The sequence below is a fragment of the Canis aureus genome, chromosome 22 (assembly GCF_053574225.1).
Source record: "Canis aureus isolate CA01 chromosome 22, VMU_Caureus_v.1.0, whole genome shotgun sequence".
NCBI lineage: Eukaryota > Metazoa > Chordata > Mammalia > Carnivora > Canidae > Canis > Canis aureus.
The window spans coordinates 44,143,345-44,163,210 of record NC_135632.1 but is presented as its reverse complement, the minus strand read 5'-3'; the positions used below and the strand labels follow the sequence as shown (position 1 = coordinate 44,163,210).

Here is a 19,866-nt window from a genome sequence, read left to right as displayed (position 1 = left end):
TCTTCTAAGCCGGACCTGACCACCTACCTGTTTTTGTTTTTGTTTTTATATTTCCTTCATCTAAACTGACTTCTTCCCTGTTCCCTATTTTGTTAAATGACACCATCAAGGATCTTCATGGTTGTTTACATCACAAACCCATAGACTCTCCCTCTCCCTCACTGTTCATATATGCCTCAACTACCAAGCCTGAGCCATCTCTCATTTGGCTTCTGTGCTCGCTTATTAACAGGTCTCTCTGTATATTGCTTTCCCCATATACATACCAAGCAACATAATCTTTTAAAAAATAAACCTTATCATATTCCTCTGATTGTACTTTTCAAAGGCTTCTCAAGCCCTTCAGATAATATCTAAATTCATTCACAGGGCACATAAGTCTTGGCACGATCTGGTCTCTGCCAATCTCCTCCATCAACATACCTCTTTCCCTTGCTTTTCCCGTAGTAGTTATTCTGGTTTTCTTTCAGTTACTTAAATTCATCAAGTTCCTTCCTGTTTTGGTAGCTCCATACATGCATTTTTTCCCTCAATAATACATTTTCTATCCCTTTCCCCTGAGTGACTTCTATTTTTACTTCAGTTTAGCTTAAATATCACTCCCTCAGAGCAGTCTTTCCTGACCCTCCAGACTAAACTAGTTTTTTGTTATTATATTATATTATATATTATATATATTATATATTATTATATTATCATTTGCACAGATGCCTGTACTTTCACTTATGACACATGTAAGTGTTTGATAAATATTTTTTGAGTAAAGGAATATGTGAATGCATGATAGTGGCTCTCAGAGACAAAACTATGTTAGAGAAGCATCAAGAATATGACATATGATTGTTCAGGTTCAGTCTAGTGTTTTTGTTATCAGTGTACCTGATTTGACCTTAGAATAAAAAAGATTGTTTTCACTGTCCCCCAGTGACTGAGCTTCTTTAGTGTAGGAAAAGAATCCTGGGCTCTCCATGGATGCAAGCAAACCGAAATGGGTGGAAATATGACTAAAGGAGAATTCAGTGACATTTACTAAGAGGAAGTCCTTGTGATGCAGAGGAAAGAACTATGCTTGGGGAGTGAGGAGATCTGGGTCCTTCTGCTGACTTGCTTTCTCATGCTGCATATGTTTTGTTTTCCTGTTTTGTGTCTGAGAGCAGTTACCAGATAGGAAGATGAGGAAGTGCTCGGAGGCATCCTTTGTGAGCTCTGGTGCCTTATGAACCAGGAAGTAATGTTATGGCTTTGATTCACTCTGATTCTGATCTTGTGAAGAAACTAAGGTTTTGCTTAATGAAGGATTAGGTAGTTTCCATGAAGATTGACTTCACAGCATCAGGACTGGGTTTCATTATGACCTGGCACGAGTATTTCTCTCTCACACAACTGGTCTGTTCAGTTGCCTTCTGGTCACAATGCCTAGAGGGGCAAGAGAATTGCCTTTCATATTTATTTTGATTCTTGACTCCCTAGGGAAAGAGAAGCAACAGAACAGTGTTCTTTTAGGTACATTCAAATATGTGCTTGTAAATTTCTGAGGCTTCTCTTTTCAAACTACCACAGCCTGGAAGTGCCCAGTCTAGCTCCTGGAGGTTGCAGGGTGAGTCAGGAATGCCTAACTCTCCCTCATTCTGTCAAATATTTAGAAGTTCTTTCATTCTCAGTAATTGTTGAGGGTTTACTATGCTTTTAGCACTATTAGGTGTTGTGTAATATGGTGTGGTGTGTAGAAGGAAGAGCAGTGAGCAGAAGTCAGAAGACTAGAGTTCCAGCCATGGGTCTATATTAAACTGTGTTCAGACTTTGGATATTTTCTCTCTCCAGATTTCAGTTTGTTCATCTCTACAATGAGGGGATTGGTTTAGCAGTATACTGAGGCCCTTTCATTTTGACATTTCATGTTTCTTGTTTTGGAGGCCTTTGAGTCTTCTCAGGGAGAAAAAAACCTTTACAACAGGGGTGCCAGGGTGGCTCAGTCGGTTAAGTGTCTGACTCTTGATTTTGGCTCAGGTCATGATTTCAGGGTCATGAGATTGAGTCTCATGTTGGGTTATGCACTAAGCATGGAGCCCCTTGAGATTCCCTTCTTCTGTTCCTCCTCCACCCCCATGCATGCATGTGCACTCTCTCTCTCTCTCAAAAAAGAAAAGGAAATAATTAGAAAAAATAAATAAGGAATACATTGGGTGGTTTTGACCATGGAGTTTTAAGCAGTAAAGACAAGTGCCTCTGGCAGCCCTGGTGGCTCAGCAGTTTAGCGCCACCTTCAGCCCAGGGTGTGATCCTGGAGACCCGGGATTGAGTCCCAGGTCAGGCTCCCTGCACAGAGCCTGTTTCTCCCTCTGCCTGTGTCTCTGCCTCTCTCTCTCTCTCTTTCTCTCTCTGTGTGTTTCTCATGAATAAATAAATAAAATCTTTAGGGATCCCTGGGTGGCGCAGCGGTTTGGCGCCTGCCTTTGGCCCGGGGCGCGATCCTGGGGACCCGGGATCGGATCCCACATCGGGCTCCTGGTGCATGGAGCCTGCTTCTCCCTCTGCCTATGTCTCTGCCTCTCTCTCTCTCTGTGACTATCATAAATAAATAAATAAATAAATAAATAAATAAATAAATAAATATTAAAAATAAAATAAAATCTTTAAAAATAATAAAATAAAATTTAAAAATAAAATAAAGTGCCTCAAAGTTTTGAAGAAGGGAGGGGCCAAAATGGGTAAGAGAAGCTCGGTAAAGCCTTCCTGGAGGAAGTTGTTTGTAGAACATCTTTATAACTGTATGTTTCAGAATATGAATCCACATGTTCTAGCTTGAGAGGCATAAGTATACTCTGGGTCAGTAACCCTGAAGAACATGCAAATGCACACCCACTGGGTATGCTGAGTACTCCCTCTGGGGCACTTTCTGGCTATGGTTAAATGCCTCTTAAAAGAAGAGGCACCCATTATGAGGTTTCTTTTCATGAGGAAATTCTATGGCTGTTAATCTTCTTAAACATTAATTATTTTAGAGCCAAACATGTTTCTCGTGAACAATAATCCTCCTTTTTCTTTGCTAAGTTTCTAAAGAAAAAAATATGCAAATTCTGACAGGTAGAAATGGGTTTTGGACAAGGCTCTAAGGCAAGAGCACTGTGAATATTATGTAAATGCCAACCAATATAATGCAGCCCATCAGTTTATTCCAGGGAAGCAAAGGGTACTCAGAAAATCTGTTGCTGCTGCCCAGCTTCCAACATTGAAGGAATTCATCCTTTGTCCACAAATCATGTTGTGATTTGGTCCTCAGAATTTGCTTTCAAATGGCAAATTCTGACAAATATATTGTATATCGTTTTAGGCCCCCACTTAAATGTAACTTCTTCAAAGAGGCCTTCCTTGATCTTACCTTTCTAAATTATGAGCCTTCGAGATGATCTCCTAAAGAATCCTGCTCTTTTCTGACACTTGTCACAGTTTATAATTATTTATTTGTGTGTTTATTTAATATGTCTCTGCACCATTAGACTCTCAGTCCTGTGAGGGCAGAAACAAAATTTATTCTATCCACAGCTCTATGTTTCCAGTATCTGGCACTTGTACAGCATGAAATGTTGTCATTAGATAAAGCTGGGATCTCAGTGAAATAGTCACATGTTTTAGATCATGTAGCATATGCTTATGTTTCAGACCTTTCAAAATGCATTGTGTGATTAGATCTAACATTTGTATCCTCTACATTTTTTACACTTATCATATTTCTCCACCAATACAACAGAATATTTTCCACTGGTTAAGAAATCAAAGTGTATAATGGCAACAGAGTGTAATGGTTAAGTTCTGGGATTCCGATTCAGTGGTTTAAATCACCACTGTGCTAGCTGTGGGACGTTGGGAAGTTTATGAAACTTCTCTGTCCTCAATTTTCTCATCCATAAAACAGGTATAATAATAGTACTATAGGTGGTCATCAGAAAGAAATGAGTGCTTAGAACAATGCTCAGACCACTGGAAGCATTATATTTTGCATTTTGCTGCTAAGATTATTCTTCCCCACGGGAACATGATGATTAAGAAGTTGACTCAGAAGTGTCACACAATTTGTCTGATTTCACATCAACCATACATACAGTCTTCCTAGAGTATGACTATCTCCAATTGACCAATGAAGGATCTATGACCGAGGTGAACAATGATCTTGTTCAAGGACTTTAGCTCTTTAGCTAGAAAAAGGCAGATCTAGGACAACAACCAAGATTTTCCAGTGCTTTCCATATTCCAGTATCAATGCTATGAGTTGTCTCAGGATTCCCTTTCTCTTTCCCTCATTCTAATTTCCCACAAAGCTGGGATTGGAATCAATTGCAGAACAAGACACATGCAGTGGCTGGATGAGCACTGAACCAGAAGGCCAAGCAGGACATACTGAGCCCCTCCTCTCCCCTCACTTGGTTACTGCTGGGCACTGAGCCAAGAATCAGCTAATATTTTCTGAACACCCTGATCCATGCCTGCCTGCCGACAAGCTCTGAAGCACTCTGAATGAAGCCTCTGAATGACACTGACCCACACTTGACTTGTGATCACCCACTAAACCAGCCAGTACTCAAAAAAATTAACCAAACTTCATTTTTTAAAACATTGAACAAAAAAGATTACTGTCTTATTAATAAACATGTTATCTGTTTGCTTTCTATAGGCAGGGCACAGTGCTGGGTATTTCACATTCATTGTGTCATTTAATCCTCCCAGGATCATAGGAAGTTTACCCTATTATCAACCCATTTCCACAGATGAAGTCCTAAAGCCTTGAGGCTAGCTTGGCCAAAGTCATAGCCTATCAGATATTTAAGTCATTATTCTTGTCTCTTTTGTTCAGGAGGTAAAGAATAAAAATATGAACAGTGATTATTCTTGGGGAGTGGTATTATTAGTGATTTTTTTTAAATAGTGGGAGAACATACACATACAAAATAAGTGAAGTGCACTAATCTTAAATTTAGAGTTTGATGCCTTCCCAGTGGCTACTCCAAGCCTGCCTGGAGATGACTACTACTGTGACTGCTGTCATCAGTCAAACTACCTAAGTCAGTAGAAAGTCAGTACTTTCTAGGTGTCTCTGAACCTCTGCCCATGTCACCACACTGAGGGCCAGCAACTTCCCCTCTCTCCTCCAGCTCCTTAAGGCCAATCCATTGTTTGAGCCTTCCCTGAAGGATCCTCTGATTTGTCCTGCTGGTCAGCTCTGAAAAGACTTCAAATAATAATAATAATAATAATAATAATAATAATAATAATAATATCACCACTTACTCCACCTGCTTTCACCTAGGACTGTGTCTAATGCAAGGTCAAGTCCACAGGTAACGCATTCATACAGGGCTTCAGTGCCTTGACCTGTCCCTACAGAATGTGAACAAGGCATCTCCAACAGGCCTTCCTCTTGTCATCCAGGAGTCAGTCCATACCACATAGTGTGCAAGGTGGGACTGGGGTGGGGGATGTTTCCCACCATGGGCAGAGGAGCAAGGTTCCTGCCCCTTGTGCCAGTAACCAGCTATGTGACCTTGACTAACACACTGGAACTGAAACTCTAGGTCTCAAAGGTTCTTTATTTATAAAATGAGGGTATTAAACTAAATAATAATGGGAATAGTAGCTTATCAGCTGGGCTCAGCCCTTCATGCATCCTCGGTTTAAATCTCGTAATTGTCTTATGAAATAGATATTATTATGGCCATTTTGCAGTTGAGGAAACAAAAGAATTGGGGGAGAGTTGCCTACCATGTTAATAAATAGCAAAGCTGTGATGTTAACCAGGTCCACAAGCCTCTGTTCTCCATCATTATGCTTTACACCTAGGGTGGTCACTGCCACTTCTTTTTGCTCTTGTGAACCAGTTCATAAAACATGGCTCCAGTTGTCTTTGGAGAGCCAGGGAAAGCACAACAGCAAGTAGCAAATTAAGAAGAGTGACCATGGGCTCTAATGAACAAGATGGACCAGAGTGACATCATACCTCAGGACAGAGTTTGAAGACCCTCAGAATTGTTGCCAGTGGGGATGGGAGAGACCTCATTTGCTTGATGGGGGAGGTGAGAGAAGGTGATGTCTGTCATATTTGAAGCTCTTTCCCATATAATCCAGGAGATCAAGCCATGATTTTTACTCAGGAAGCACTTACTGAACTGCTAATGTGTACAAAGTTTTGGTGGAGGTATAAAAATCAAGGAGGCTGAGCCCTTGTCACTCATAAATTTGGTCTGGTGGGGACAGACACCAGCAGAAGCACCACTCTAATGGGAGATGTGGTCATACATACAAACATAGATGAAGAGGTGAGGCTGGGGCAGAGAAGGGAGACGGGACACAAGGTCTTGAGGGAGAATGGGATCTCTCCAGGACTTTGAAGGACAGGTAAGGTCTGAGCAGGAAGTGACTATGCAGAAAGGGTGAGCCCAGTGGGTGAAGGATGCAGCAGCTCCAGAAGGGGGAGGAAAAGTCTCTTTCATGGGCTCACGAGGCATGGACTCTAAGTTCATGCAATTGATTTGTATGTGGGACCCTAGGACTCTTAGGACCCTTCTCTCCCTCTGGGAAGGAAGGAGAGCAACTGGGAAGCATGAGACTGCTGCTTTTGAGAGAGCTGGTGTCTCAGGGATCTTCTTGGCCTGATGGGCTTCTTATACAGGAGAATGCATGGCCATGCACCAGCCCAGAGTCAATAGTTACTGGTTTTCCTCCTCCTAGAATAGCATTTCCTTGGCAATATTTATTTGCGAAGTACTCCTTATACACCATTTATGATTATGGAACATTCTCAGGGTCCTTTTCCATTTCCTTCTGATGATGATTTTCTCAAAACCATCTTTTTGCATATATGTTCTTTCATATGCTGGTGTTCACTTTCAATGCTTGTTTATTATTATTATTATTATTATTATTATTATCATCATCATCATCATTAGTCGACTGCTAAGTGAGTGGACAGGAAACTAGGAAATGGCTTTTTAAGATCACTCTAAAATCTTCCTAACATTTCAAACCAACTTTATGCCATTTCAAAACAAAATTTTCCATCAGACTAAAAGCAATTCATTTCTCTGCATCATTTCCACCTTCTTCCCACGCCATGTGGCTAGAAAGCCCAAACTTTTGGCTTCTGCTACTCAAAATACCTAAGTGCAGTTGACTCTACCTGCTTCATTTTGCAAGTCCAGGGAAGGTGACTCAAGCTACATTTAAAAAATCATAACAGACTTTTCTTTTCCTGGCACTGATCCAATCAGGTAACCTCAAAGAGCAAAATCATGATCAGGAATCAATTTACACTAAGTGCACTTGAGCCTATGGGGGGAAAGCCAAGCAAAGCCAGAACCACAGAAATCTCATCTCTCAATGAATCATTCTTCTGGATTTCAGAGTTGGGCTAAAAACAAAGGATAGATGGCGTTGGCCCTACCTGTTGTCATCTTCCTGGACATGTATAAATGCTCCCTGCAGGTTGGAAAGCACCTTTGGTCACCTGGATTTGTCTTGTTTCATCATAATATCTTTAAATAGGTGCCCCTCAACCTTGTTATCCATTGAAGGTTTTTGGAAAGCATTGAAAAAAAAAACAGATTCTCCGGACATTTAGATTCAGTAGGCCTAGAGTGGGGCCAGGAGTCTGTGTCTCTAAAAAGTTCTCCAATATATTCTGATGTGTGAGCCAGAGCCGCTGCATTCAACCTTATCCACACTTTTCTAAAGAGAGTACTTTTGCCTTCAGTTTGAGGCAAAACTAATCTCTAAAGGAGTGTTTCACCTCCTACCTGAAGACTATGGGTTCTCTGCTTTCTATGTCCATTTTTATTTAGCTGTAACATTTTCATAAATACTTCTAGGATATTTGACCTCTGTTACCACAGTTTTGGTAAAATTTCTGAAATTACACCTGCTAATAAAAACATCACTTTGTATCAATATGGCTCTTTAAAGAACATAAACTTGATACTGATCTGGCACATAGAGATTGCTAGTATTTGGATTTGGCTATAATTTTCCCCTTATCCTTCAGATGATGGGAAATAATGAGAGTCTTCTATAGAAGTAGATTAATAATACTAGTTTTCTAAGAACTGTGGGTATTTTGCGAAGGTCATATATTCAAACAGCCCACAACCATGCTTCGTTTTTGGCTCATAGATAAAACCTGTAATTCTTCCCATATAACCCCAAGCATATATCTTTACACCATTAGCCATAGATTGGCCCCCGAGTCCCGCAGCCAAACCTTTGCTGGCTCAATCTTGCTTGTCTTCTAGGTAAGAGATCCTCTCTTCTATCCCAGCTCGCCTCCACTGGAATCCATGAGCTCCTAGAATACACGTTCAGCCTAACACTCAGGCAGAGCAAGAAGAAACTCCGGCTGACGCCTGTTCTCCCAGAGAGGCTAGTGAGCAGTTCTGGTAGGGGAAGTGAGTCGGAGACCCCCTAGCTCTGCAAAGACTTATACTTGTTTGTGACTTCAGTGAAGGTGCTCCAGCCTGTCTGATAGGAACCTCCCTTGGTGTTCAGGGAACTGCAAGAACTCATGCTTCCGTGGGTGCCATTCCCATTTCCCGTCACGAGTCCCACCCTGGCTGCTGGTGCTCCAGAAAGTGCACTCCTTGGACGGAAGCAGGGCGGGGTGGGGGAGGGGGTGTGGGGAGAAGCTTATGTGTGATTAGATGGTAAAGTAACAAATGTGATTTTAAATGGTCTCTTGGGAAACGCTGAAACCCGAGGAAGCAAAGAGGCTGCACTTAGATAAGGATGCCTCCAGCATGCAGGATAGATTCCCAGCCCTGAGCAAGGCTGCCTGGGAGAGCTGGATGGGCTGTTTCTCAACACCAACCAGGGAGAGCAGAGCAGCACCCATTCATAGGTGCCTTCCTTGTCTCTAGGTCTTTGTTCCAAAACAAACACTCCTGTTTATTAAAATGTTGTTCCCGTTCCCCAACTAAAGGCTATCTAAAAAATAAACAAACAAACAAAACATTTTTTCCCATTTTGGAAAAATTTAACTGAATAAATCATTTGACTAATTTTCATATTCTTCATGCATAGTCAGTAATAGACCAGGTCATATGAAACATAGTTTGAGATGAAATTGTAGGAAAGGTATCAAATCCCAGATCCGATAGAAGAAAAGAGCAGGAGAAAATGACCTGTACACAAGGCCATAGGACAAAGGGGGGGGGGGGAGCTATGCAGAAGATCACAGGCCATCCTGACGCAACAGTGGCTGCCTGGTGCACTGAGGGCTGGCGTGGGAAGTGTCCCTAAGGGCCAGTTTATATCACAGAAGACTAACCGGCTGGAGGCTTTATTGTAGTACAACTCCATTTATTCAAAATCTCCCAAATCAAACAAAAAGCAGCTTCTTCAGGCCAGGATTTGGATCTTATGAAATGTTGATCTCTCTCTGCAGGGACCATGACTTTCAAAGGGTCAGGCTAAGGAGGACCAATACTCCTGCTCCAAAGCAGAGCTCAGTAGAAAGAGTAGAGGCTGGAGGGCTTTGGGCATCAGGACAGTCACGAGAGGGTAGGGAGGAAGATGGTGCTTCCTCACCCCCTGCTCCCTGCAACCTCCTCAGGATGCTTCTTCTTGTGGTCCACTCAAGAAATAGAATCTGAAGTGCCTCCAAAGATAATGCTTCTCAAATACAGTTGATCCTTGAACAACTCGCGAGGTTAAGGGTTCTTGACACCTGCTCTTGAAGTTGAAAAGCTAGGTATAATTTTTTACTCCCCCCAAAATTAACTATTAATAGCATACTGTTGACCTGAAGCCTTCCCAGTAACACAAACAGAACATTAACACATATTTTGTATGTTATATGTGTTATGTATACTATATATAGTAGTATAGTGTAGTAGGATAGTATACTATGCATACTATATATATAGTATGTATGCTATATTCTTACTATAAAGTAATCTAGAAAAAAGAAAATGTTATTAAGATAATCATAAGAAAGAGAAAAATACCTTTACAGTACTCTGCTGTATTTGTATTTTAAAATGTGTATAAGAGGACCTGCACAGTTCAAACCTGTGTTGATCAAATGTCAACTCTATTTATGGATGTAATGACATGCTATCTGGGATTTGCTGCAGAATAATCATAGGGCGGGGTGCAAATAAAACAAGATTGGTCATGAGTAGATAATTGTGGAATTGGAGTAGGCAAGGATTTATCACACTACTCTTACCTGTTTGGTATATGCTTGAATTTCTATAACAAAAAGTTTTTAAAACCTGGCACTCATGCAAAGGCATTAATACAAGCTGTTGCATGAAAAGTGGATTATGACACTATAGTGGCCCTAACTTTATGAACAAATATTCCAATTATCTGTAAAAAAAATATTGCCTGGAAAGAAAAATACCAAAAGTTTATATATATAGTGGAATTAGGAATGATTTAAATTTTTTCCTTTTTTAAACTTCTCTTTGTATAATTTTTTCACAATATTTTAAGTAATGGTAATTTTTAAGATAATGGTAATTTAAGATAATATTTAAAGAGAATGGTTAGAGCTCCAGCCCCCAGGATCTCTGCTTTGCAAGTCCTAGTCTGGCAGGTAGGAAGGAGGGGTTTCTGGGAATGCTGGCTGGGAGAAGGGGATCCTTGCACTTAGAGGGTATTCCTTGAGTGCCCAGCGGTGTGTGTCTGACCCTGTCATCACCACAGGAGAGCATCTTCAGCATTCTAAGTGGTGATACCCTTAGGGGAAACAGCCTGGGGTTGGTATCAGGGAGATTTTGTGTCCTTGGACAAGTCACCTGATTTCTCTGGTCTTTATTTTCCCCACTACCACTTCCCATCCTCCAATACAGTCTCCACACAGCAGATAGAATGTTCTCTGTAACAGACACCTGATCAGAAATCCCCTCTAATAGGAAACTCCTGAATGCAGGCCATTGCTGTTACAATGAAGTCTCAGATCCCAAACATAGCTTGTGAGCTCTCTGTGATATCTTAGCTTAGTGGTGACAATGGCTCACCCACCCCATCTCTGTCCCCAGTGATACTGGGCTGCCTTCAGATGCTTGAACACACCATGCGGCCTTCCAGCTCGGAGTCCTTGCAGATGTTGTTCACTCTTGTTTTCTTGCATTTAATTTCCTCTGTTTTCCTTCACTTACTAATATCTGGTTATTCTTTACTCCTCAGACTAAACATCACTTCCTTGAGAATACATTCCCTGTCCCTACAAACCAGGGTAGATATTCATGTTATACCCTCACATGAATTCATTTTTCATCATTCATTAGACACACTTTTATTTTTTATTTTTAAAAAGATTTTATTTATTTATTCATGAGAGAGAGAGAGAGAGAGAGAGAGGCAGAGGAAGAAGCAGGCTCCATGCAGGGAGCCTGACGTGGGACTTGATCCCAGGACTCCAGGATCATGCCCTGGGCCAAAGGCAGGTGCTAAACCATTGAGCCACCTGGGAATCCCCTAGACACATGTTTATTGAGAGCCATCTATTTGCTGAGAGCCTACAGTATAGTGTGGGAGAGAGATACTGAACAAATAGTTCTGATAATGACCATGACAATGTGTCTTGTGATGACATACCCATATTAATGCAAATTCAGACAGCAACGAGTGATTGGCTCTCATTTGTAGCAGCTGGCTCCTGAGCCTCATGATAATGCATCACACATCCTACACAAATGGAACTTTTGGGCCTCACTTAAGGCATTATGACAGGATTTTACTGTGCAAACAGATATAATAGGAAAAAAATAAAGAGAATGAACTGTTTATATGATTGAGGATATAAAGCACTTCTTTAAGCCAGTTGTTTAATGTCTATCTTCCCTACTATTTACTTATTTAACTAATGCTACTAGTTTTAACCTATTCTGTCTATGGTGGGTGCTGAGGATACAAAAATGAAAAGATGAGGTTCCTTTCTTGTAGATCTTACATTATAGAAAAGGAGGTAGAAAAAAAGCAATTAAAAAATTAACTAATGTGAAGTCAAAATACTATGGTGTTTGTGCCAGACAACTACCACCAGGACAGTTATTTCAATCATTAAACCTAATGTAAAAAGTTATGTTCACAGAAGGAGGCTCAATCTTCTCATTAAAACAAAACATTTTTAAATTATATTCAGAAAAAAAATTATGAACACATATGTGATACGGTGTATAAGAAATACATACATGGTCTTCACCTGTTTCTGGCATAGAGCTACTAAAAGGCATGGAGTTTCCTGTGATGGGAATCTGTTATTACGTTAATGAAGTGTCTTTTGGAACTCCTCAAGGGTGGGAGCTGGTTGCCAGGAGAATCTGCCGGTGAGTGGAGGGTGAGAATTTCTGTCCTGCCCCCTGATCAAGGATGGGGGAGAGAAGAGGGGAACTGGAGGTTGAACCATTGCCAGTGATGTAAAGGGCAGTGATGTAATCAGTTGTGCCTATGTAATGAAGTTCCCATAAAACCCAGAAGGGCAAGGCTGGGGGGCTTTGGGGTTGGTAAACACAGGGAGATTTGGGGAGAATGCTGTGCTAGCAGAAGGTACAGGAACGCCATGCTTCTTCTTGCTTCCTCATACCCTGCCCTATGCATGTCTTCCATCTGGCTGTTCCTGAGTAATAGCTTTTTACAATAAGTTAGTAATCTAGTGAGTAAACAGTTTTCCTGAGTTCTGTGAGCTGCTCTAGCAAGGAGGGGTTCATGGGAACCTTTGATTTATAGCTGGTCCATCAGAAGCACAGGTGGCAACCTTGGCACATGATTGGCATCTGACAGTGTTAAAAAGGAGACAGCAGGCTCACAATGGGGTCATTTTTGTTAACCCCACATCAGCAAGCCGAGATTTTCCACCTAACCTCATTGCAGTTTCAGCCCCTTAGGAATGTAACCTTTAGCCAGTCAACATAGAATTACCTGGTCGGCACTAGGGAGACAGTCTGCTAGATAGACCCCCTTAGTTCCCCTTAGGAAGTTGACCTTCCCTGAAACAATGCATTCTTTGCTAATAACTTCCATTTTCTGTGCCCCTTGTTGCCTTAAAAAACCTTTTGGTGGAAGGAGTGGGATGGTGGCAGGATAGGGCAGTGGAGATCCTCTCTGTTTGTGAGATGGAATGCTGCCCAACTCATGAATTGTTGAATAAAGCCAATTAGATCTTTAAATATATTCAGTTGAATTTTTGTTGTTTAACATCAGTCTTGGGCATCCGACCCCTGAGCTGTGGAATCTGCTGCCAACCTCAAGTACTGTCAGAATTGAGCTGAACTTCAGGATACCAGCTAATGTTGGAGGCTTGCTTGTTGGATATGAGGAAGCCTCCCAACACACATACCCAGTTGTTGGAACTGGGGGCTCAGGACACTCTTATCATATTAAAGGAAAATAATAATTTTCTAGAAAGCAACATATTTTGTAAAGATTTCTTCTGCTCCAGACAATGAAAAAATTATTTGGTGATGCAGACTCATTTCACTTCCTTTTACCCAACCTTCTCTTCCTGTGCTTTGGCCTATGGACCTTGGTGTCCCTAGTAAAGTCACCGCTGAAGTCTTCTTCCCCAGCCTCCCTCTGTGTCTTGTAAGTGTATGTCTTGTGTTCACCTCCCTTGGAAGTTCTCTTGTGCTCCTTGAGAAAAGTGTGTCTGTGCCTATTCTGACATACCTCATAATGCCAGGCGCACAAAACACCAAGAAGGAAACCTGTGCTGCTGAGAGTCCCTCTCAGGCAGGGCCGGTGACTTACTGCTGGGCCTCCAGCCCCTGGCACCATGCCTGTCTAGAGAGGCACCAAACTAATACTTAAAAGTAATTGTTCTTTTTAATCCATCAGCTTTTTGCCGTGTGTGTGTTTATCTCATTCTTTTGAATACAGGTTATGGTCTTAGCCTGCTGTAGCAACAATCCCTTATCTGTAAAAGGGCTTTGTAGCTCACACTTTACTTCTGCATAATGGTCCCTGATGATGTCTGGTGGATTAAATGGTCCTCATTTCATATTATGTGGAGAAACTGGGCTGAGAGCGCAGTATGAAGACAAGGAGGAGAACTCAAAGTCACCTACTTCAAGGCTCCTGGCAATGCAGATTTCCCAGATGTGACTCTTGCCTCCTTTGACTACTGCTTCTTGGGCAAGCCAATTCTTTTCAGGCAGTGGCTGTCCCCTGGAATCATGGCAGTGGTCAGATGAATGGAAGGGAGAGAATCTTTGCCAGTGCCTTGGTTCCTCTGTGTTCCCTGCTTGTCATCCATCTCTATGCCTGTGATATGCCCTGAGCACAGGTTGTGTGGGCGACGCAGAGCCCAGGGTGAGGGTACTCTGTGGAGTCTGGCCTCCTTGTTGAAACTTCAAGCACCAGGGAAGAAGAGCAGCTTGGTTCCCATGGCAACTTTCCTACCCAGTCCCTGCAGCTGCAGCCCCTCTTGGGCCCTTGAGGCGGGGGCTGTGAGTGGCCTGGGTGAGCCCTGTGCCCACATCAGCCCCCACTGGTTCAGGCTCTAGTCAGGCTGTTCACTCTGAGCTGGAGGTTTGCCCGGCATGGTTCCCATGGGGATGGCTGTGGGCACACGCTGCCTGTGGTCAGATCCCCAAATCAAAACTGCCCTGCAGTTCAAGCAGCTCCTCTCCTGCTCAGAGCCTTTGGAAGACTGAGTTTCAGGTCCCCTGGTCCCCCAACCCAACCCCCAACCAAAGGTAGATTTAAGAATTTGGCACAGTAGAGCTTTCTCTGTCATGCATGGGGCATTCCCCCCATGCCAGGGCCTAGGGACACCAAGATGGCATAGGCATAGTCCCCACCCGTAAGAAGGGGCAGGGACAATGGACCATGGGGCTGGTAATCACCATGCAGTTTGGCTCAGCACCAGTGGAAGTAGGAACAAGAAACAGGAGGGACTGACCCGATTCGGGAAGTTTCAGAGGGGGAGCAGGAGGCATTCCAAGCACAGAAAGAATATGCTCTGTGAGATAACAAAGTTTGGGTGCTGTAGAAAGGGGGAAGGTGGAGGTGCGGCTAGGGGAATGTGCAAGCCTCCCCCCTGTGGAAGGCTGCAGAGCTTGGGCTGTGTCCTGTGGGAAAAAAAGAATAATTTCACACAAGAAAGCAGCATGGCTGGATTAGTGATTTAGAAAGGTCATCCTAGATGCTGGGAAGAGATTGGTTTAAAGAGGGAATGAAAAGTAGGGAGGATAGGGAGGTGGCTGCAGAAATCCTGGCAGGGCCCCAAGGCTGGTGACTAATCTCTCCAGAGTTAGGGTCCTCCTTCCATATGAGGTGTGGCCAAGGGCACTGATTCTGTGCCCTTGTGTAGAAATGGCATGAACCAGGAACCAGGAGATGCCTCACCCAGCTGCTGTCACAGGTCAGGTCCTCAGGAAGACTCACAGAGGGGGAAGTTAGCCTACTAACTTTTATTTTATTAGGGAGAGCCCTTAGGTCAACACCTGTGAAGGGAGTGGGGTGGTGACAGGATAGGGCAGGGGAGAAGTCAACCATAATGCAGGCCTTATGGAGACTTGGCCAACCCCATGGGCCGCTCCGGTGCTGAGGTGCCTGTCAGAGATGTCCTGCATTGAGTGGGATGACCAGGCCTTTATTCCCCTTCCTCAATTGGTCATCAGATGTAGGCCATCCCCAGAAGGGTATGACCTTGGGGATGCAGTTGCTAGCAGCTGAGACATCCCTGAGAGGCTGCTGAGTGAAGTCTGCCTCCAGCATTCCCAGAGCTGGGCAGTGAGTCCTTGCCGAAGGGAATCTGGCATGGTTCCTACCATGTTCACCATATCTATAACCTCTCTCTGCTTACGTGGGGTCCTGGGGCAGCTCTCCTAGCCGGAAAATTGATGAGTCTGGATTAATTGGTCTAGAAAGTCCTCTCAGACTTGATTCTAATCTTATATATCTCTAATGTCACGGAGATAGTAATAATAGCAAAAATAGCTACCATGTGCTGAGTGCCTAGTACACTCATGGGCTCTAGGCCTTCACATTTTATATCATCTTCTTTTATCCTGTGGGATGAATATATGTATTACCCCATTTTCTAGAGAAGGATGCAGGGGTCAGACAAGGGAGGTAAGTGCCCAGGCCTACAGCACCCAGGTGGCAGAGTCTGTCCCTAGCGCCAAGTATGTCAGCTCAGGCACAATGACATCCTTCCTCATTGCTGCTGCCACTGTGCCAGGGGCCTCAGAGGTGCAGGGGGATTTAGGGGATGACTATGTGACTGTCATGCAGGCATGGGTTAGTCAGTAAGGTGTCTTTACCTACCAGGATCCCCATGTTCCAACAATGAGGCTGGCAGCACCCCTTCCTCTGCCCACCCACTGTCTACTTTAACATCCATGTCTAGGGCCTGGGGCCATCCTCAGGGCCTCAGGAAGTGGAGAAGTGACACAAGAAGATACTGCCCTCAGTCTTAAGAAATGCACATGTCTGGTTTCTAAACAGAAATCTGGTCAGTGAAAGTATACCCATGAGGTGGACTCTGTTTCTCCCTCTCTACCTCCTGAAGGCATAAGACAGTCACCCTCCTTCCCTAATCAGCCAAACTTGCATGCACTAGGATCTCCTTTGTCCTTCACATCAGCTCTGGGAGGTAGGCGTTGTCCTCTCCACTTTGCAGAGGAGGAAGTTGAGGCTCAGATGGGTTAGGTCACTAGGGCCTTTGTAGGGCAGGCCTTGGATCTGAGCTACTTTGTCTATACAATCGTGGGACAGGGGGTCAAGAAAAGATCTGGATGAAGGGATCAGCACTATGGAGGATGGAACAACATGGTCTGTGGGCTACAGCCGAAGGAGGGGAAATCATGTGGGGCCAGAGAGAGGTGGGGGCTGGTTGTTCTGGGAGCATTGACAAGGCGCTCCTGAAGCAGCATCTCAGGAGGGGTTTCAGAGCTATGGAAAAGGTAGTATAGATAAGCTGTCTTGGTGAGTGTGGCAGGAAGTCTTAGAGGGCCCTTAAAAGGCAGTCCTGAATGACAATCAACTAGGGATGCAGAAGACCTGGTCTCTCCGGTCAGGGTATCAGGGTTCCTTGATGCAAAAACACCTGGGGGTGGAAAGGGTGGGGAAAGATGAGATAGAATGGTTTCGAGCAGTGGTTCTCAAACTCCAGTGTACATTAGCATCACCTGAAGAGCTTGTTAAAACATATTCCTGGACCCACCCTGTAATCCTGTCTCCAGACATCAGGGGGTAGGGTGAGGTTCCCCATTCCTAACAAGTTCAGTGGATGCTGATGCTGCAGGTTCTGACTCCACCGTGGGGAACAGGGGTGTGATGGCTTCTGTGTGTTCCTACTGACTGGCATCCCAGCTTCCTGAGACTCTGTAATGGGCCCTTTCCCTAAGGATGGCCACTGCTGCTTCAGGCAAGGGAGAAGGGGTCCCTGTTGCTCCAGGAGCCATGATTGAGAGTGGCTGCCATTGGGCAGATGATTTTGATGCCAACTTTACAGATAGTAAGCCTGGAGCTCAGAGAGGTGGTCTCAGAGTTTATATACCAACAAGTGCTGGAGCCAAGATTAAATCCTGGAGCTTAGCTGAGACCCAAGGCCATGAGGCATAGACACTACAGGGACTCATCAGAGACCTTCCAGGACCTAAAATGTCCTCCCTTCTCTGAGGGAGAATTTAAAAGAACATTTGTTTGAGAGGCCTGGGGCTCTATAGACATGAGATCATTGAACCACCTCCCACTCCAAACTCCTGAGGCAGAAAGGTCCCTAGAGTGAAAGAGAGACACTGCACAGTGGTCAAGGAGTCATCTAGAAGGAGATGGCTTTTTCCATTATGGTTCCAACTTATCAGGACATGGATGGATCAAGTGTAGTAAACATCATTTAGATTCTTAAACTGTGTACAAGCAGATAGCACTAGAGAAGAGAGACACTCTCACAAGGAAAAGAATGGGGCTTGGAGTTATATGAATTTGAATACTAAAAGAGATGTGATTTTATTTTCTACATCAAGCTCCTTGTTACAATAGAATTGGATGGGGGTGGTTACAGGAGAGATGCACTATTATACGCATTACCTTTGACATAAATTCGCATTTGTTTAAATGACAATTGTTTTAGAGTCATAATTGATATCTGTTTTCATAACTTCAAAGTGAGAGAAAAAAAATAGATGGAAGAAAAGATGCCTAAATCAGCAGTGGCAGAGAAATCTGAAGGTGCCATGGCGAGACAATAGCATTTTATCGGACAGAATGCCATTCAAAGGAAAATGCATTGCCTGGTGTGGATTCAGTAGAAGTTGGCTAAAGAGATTTTTAGAAGAAAAAACACTGGGGATCTCAAATATCTTAGCCCTTGACTGAAGGAAAAATTCAGAGATGGGAGGAGCAGGGTGCACTCTAAGAGCTATGCCATGCCCAGGAGAATCAGGAACTTGGAATACAGCTTCATCTAAATGGACAAAGGAAATATGGAATGGCTGTTAATGGATATCTCAATCCAAGATGAAATAGGAGCCGAAGGAGCATTTCAATATAATATATATTTAATTGAAATGAACTATGTATCTTAAATCAAAATGATGTTAGCAATTCCATGCAAGGTTGGAATTGCTCCGTGACCTTTATTTTCTCCCTTTCTAATGCTTATTCTGGGAGAGAACTCTTAGCTCAAGTACTTGCGGAATGAGCGATTGATTAAATGAATGAATGAAGTTGAAATAATCAGAAGTTCTTGAAAATGGACTTTAATAATGCAGTTAATTTCCTGTGCTTTCTAAGTTTTCTATATGAAAATATATTACTTTGATCATTAGAATAAAATTAGAATGGGAGTGGGAGGCTGGTTAGGAGTCTGTTCTCTCAGGGAGAGTTTCTTGAAGGACTCCGTGGGATAACTACCCCACAGGTCCTCCCGGCCCATGAGCCAACCACAGACTGAAAGATGAAGGCAAAGACTGGGCAGCAAGACTGGGGCAGTGAACCAGCTGAGCCTAAGTCTCTGTGTGTCAGGAGTTGTGCACAGAGTTGGCATTCAGGGGAGGACACTCACATGGCCTCTCCTTCAGTAAGCCCAAGGCTTGGGCTGTGAAGGTTCATGTGCTTGGCACATGTAATTCTAGAGCAGTCTGTACCTGGGGACTATAAAGATGGCAGTGCCATCTGAAGCTGAAGAAGGATGGCTAGCAGGTGGGCGGGACTGTGGGTACTTAGAAACTGCTGGTAATGCAAAAGGGAAGTGTTCATCCTGGTCTATGACTTCTTTCTCTGATCAGAAATGACTGCAACATGGCAAACCACCTTAGCTCTCCCAAGGGTATACTTCCTGCCACTCAGAACAGAAAATTCATCTGAGGATTTCACTGGAGGTGGGTCAGGGTGGGCTGGAGCCTTTCTGGAAGGGGCATTGCTGTATCTGGGCTCCTCCATACAGAGAAAGTGGAGAGATGGGATGGAAGCAGGGGGAGACCCAACAATGGATGGGCAGAGGGAGGCCAAATTCACTGGCAGGAGTATCCTGTCCAGAAGTACCTGTCAACCTTAGGAATTGCCTTGGGTGATCCTAAATGCACATTCCAAAGCCCCATTCCTAGAGATTTTTTCTTTTTTTCTCTCCTCTCCTCTCCTCTCCTCTCCTCTCCTCTCCTCTCCTCTCCTCTCCTCTCCTCTCCTCTCCTGTTCTCTTCCCTCTCCTTTCCTTCCTTCTTTCCTTCCTTCCTTCCTTCCTTCCTTCCTTCCTTCCTTCCTTCCTTCCTTCCTTCCTTCCTTCTTTACAAGGTTGGAGTGGATTCCAAGAATCTGCATTTTTCACAAGTACTCTGGATGATTCTGGTATAGGATGTCAAGCATTACATTTCAAGTACTGTATTAGTGTGAGCTGTCATAAAATACCACTGGGTGGCTTAACAACAGAAA

The 19,866-nt window shown here is 43.5% G+C and overlaps 1 long non-coding RNA gene across 1 annotated transcript in view; it reads left to right on the top strand.

Moving 5' to 3' along the window:
* The first annotated feature begins 1,443 nt into the window (after positions 1-1,443).
* Positions 1,444-19,866, top strand: part of LOC144294121 (uncharacterized) — a 64,251-nt gene continuing 45,828 nt past the window's right edge. Inside the window, exon 1 of the long non-coding RNA XR_013361520.1 lies at positions 1,444-1,597. This is a non-coding gene — a long non-coding RNA (uncharacterized LOC144294121). The remainder of the gene's footprint in view (positions 1,598-19,866) is intronic.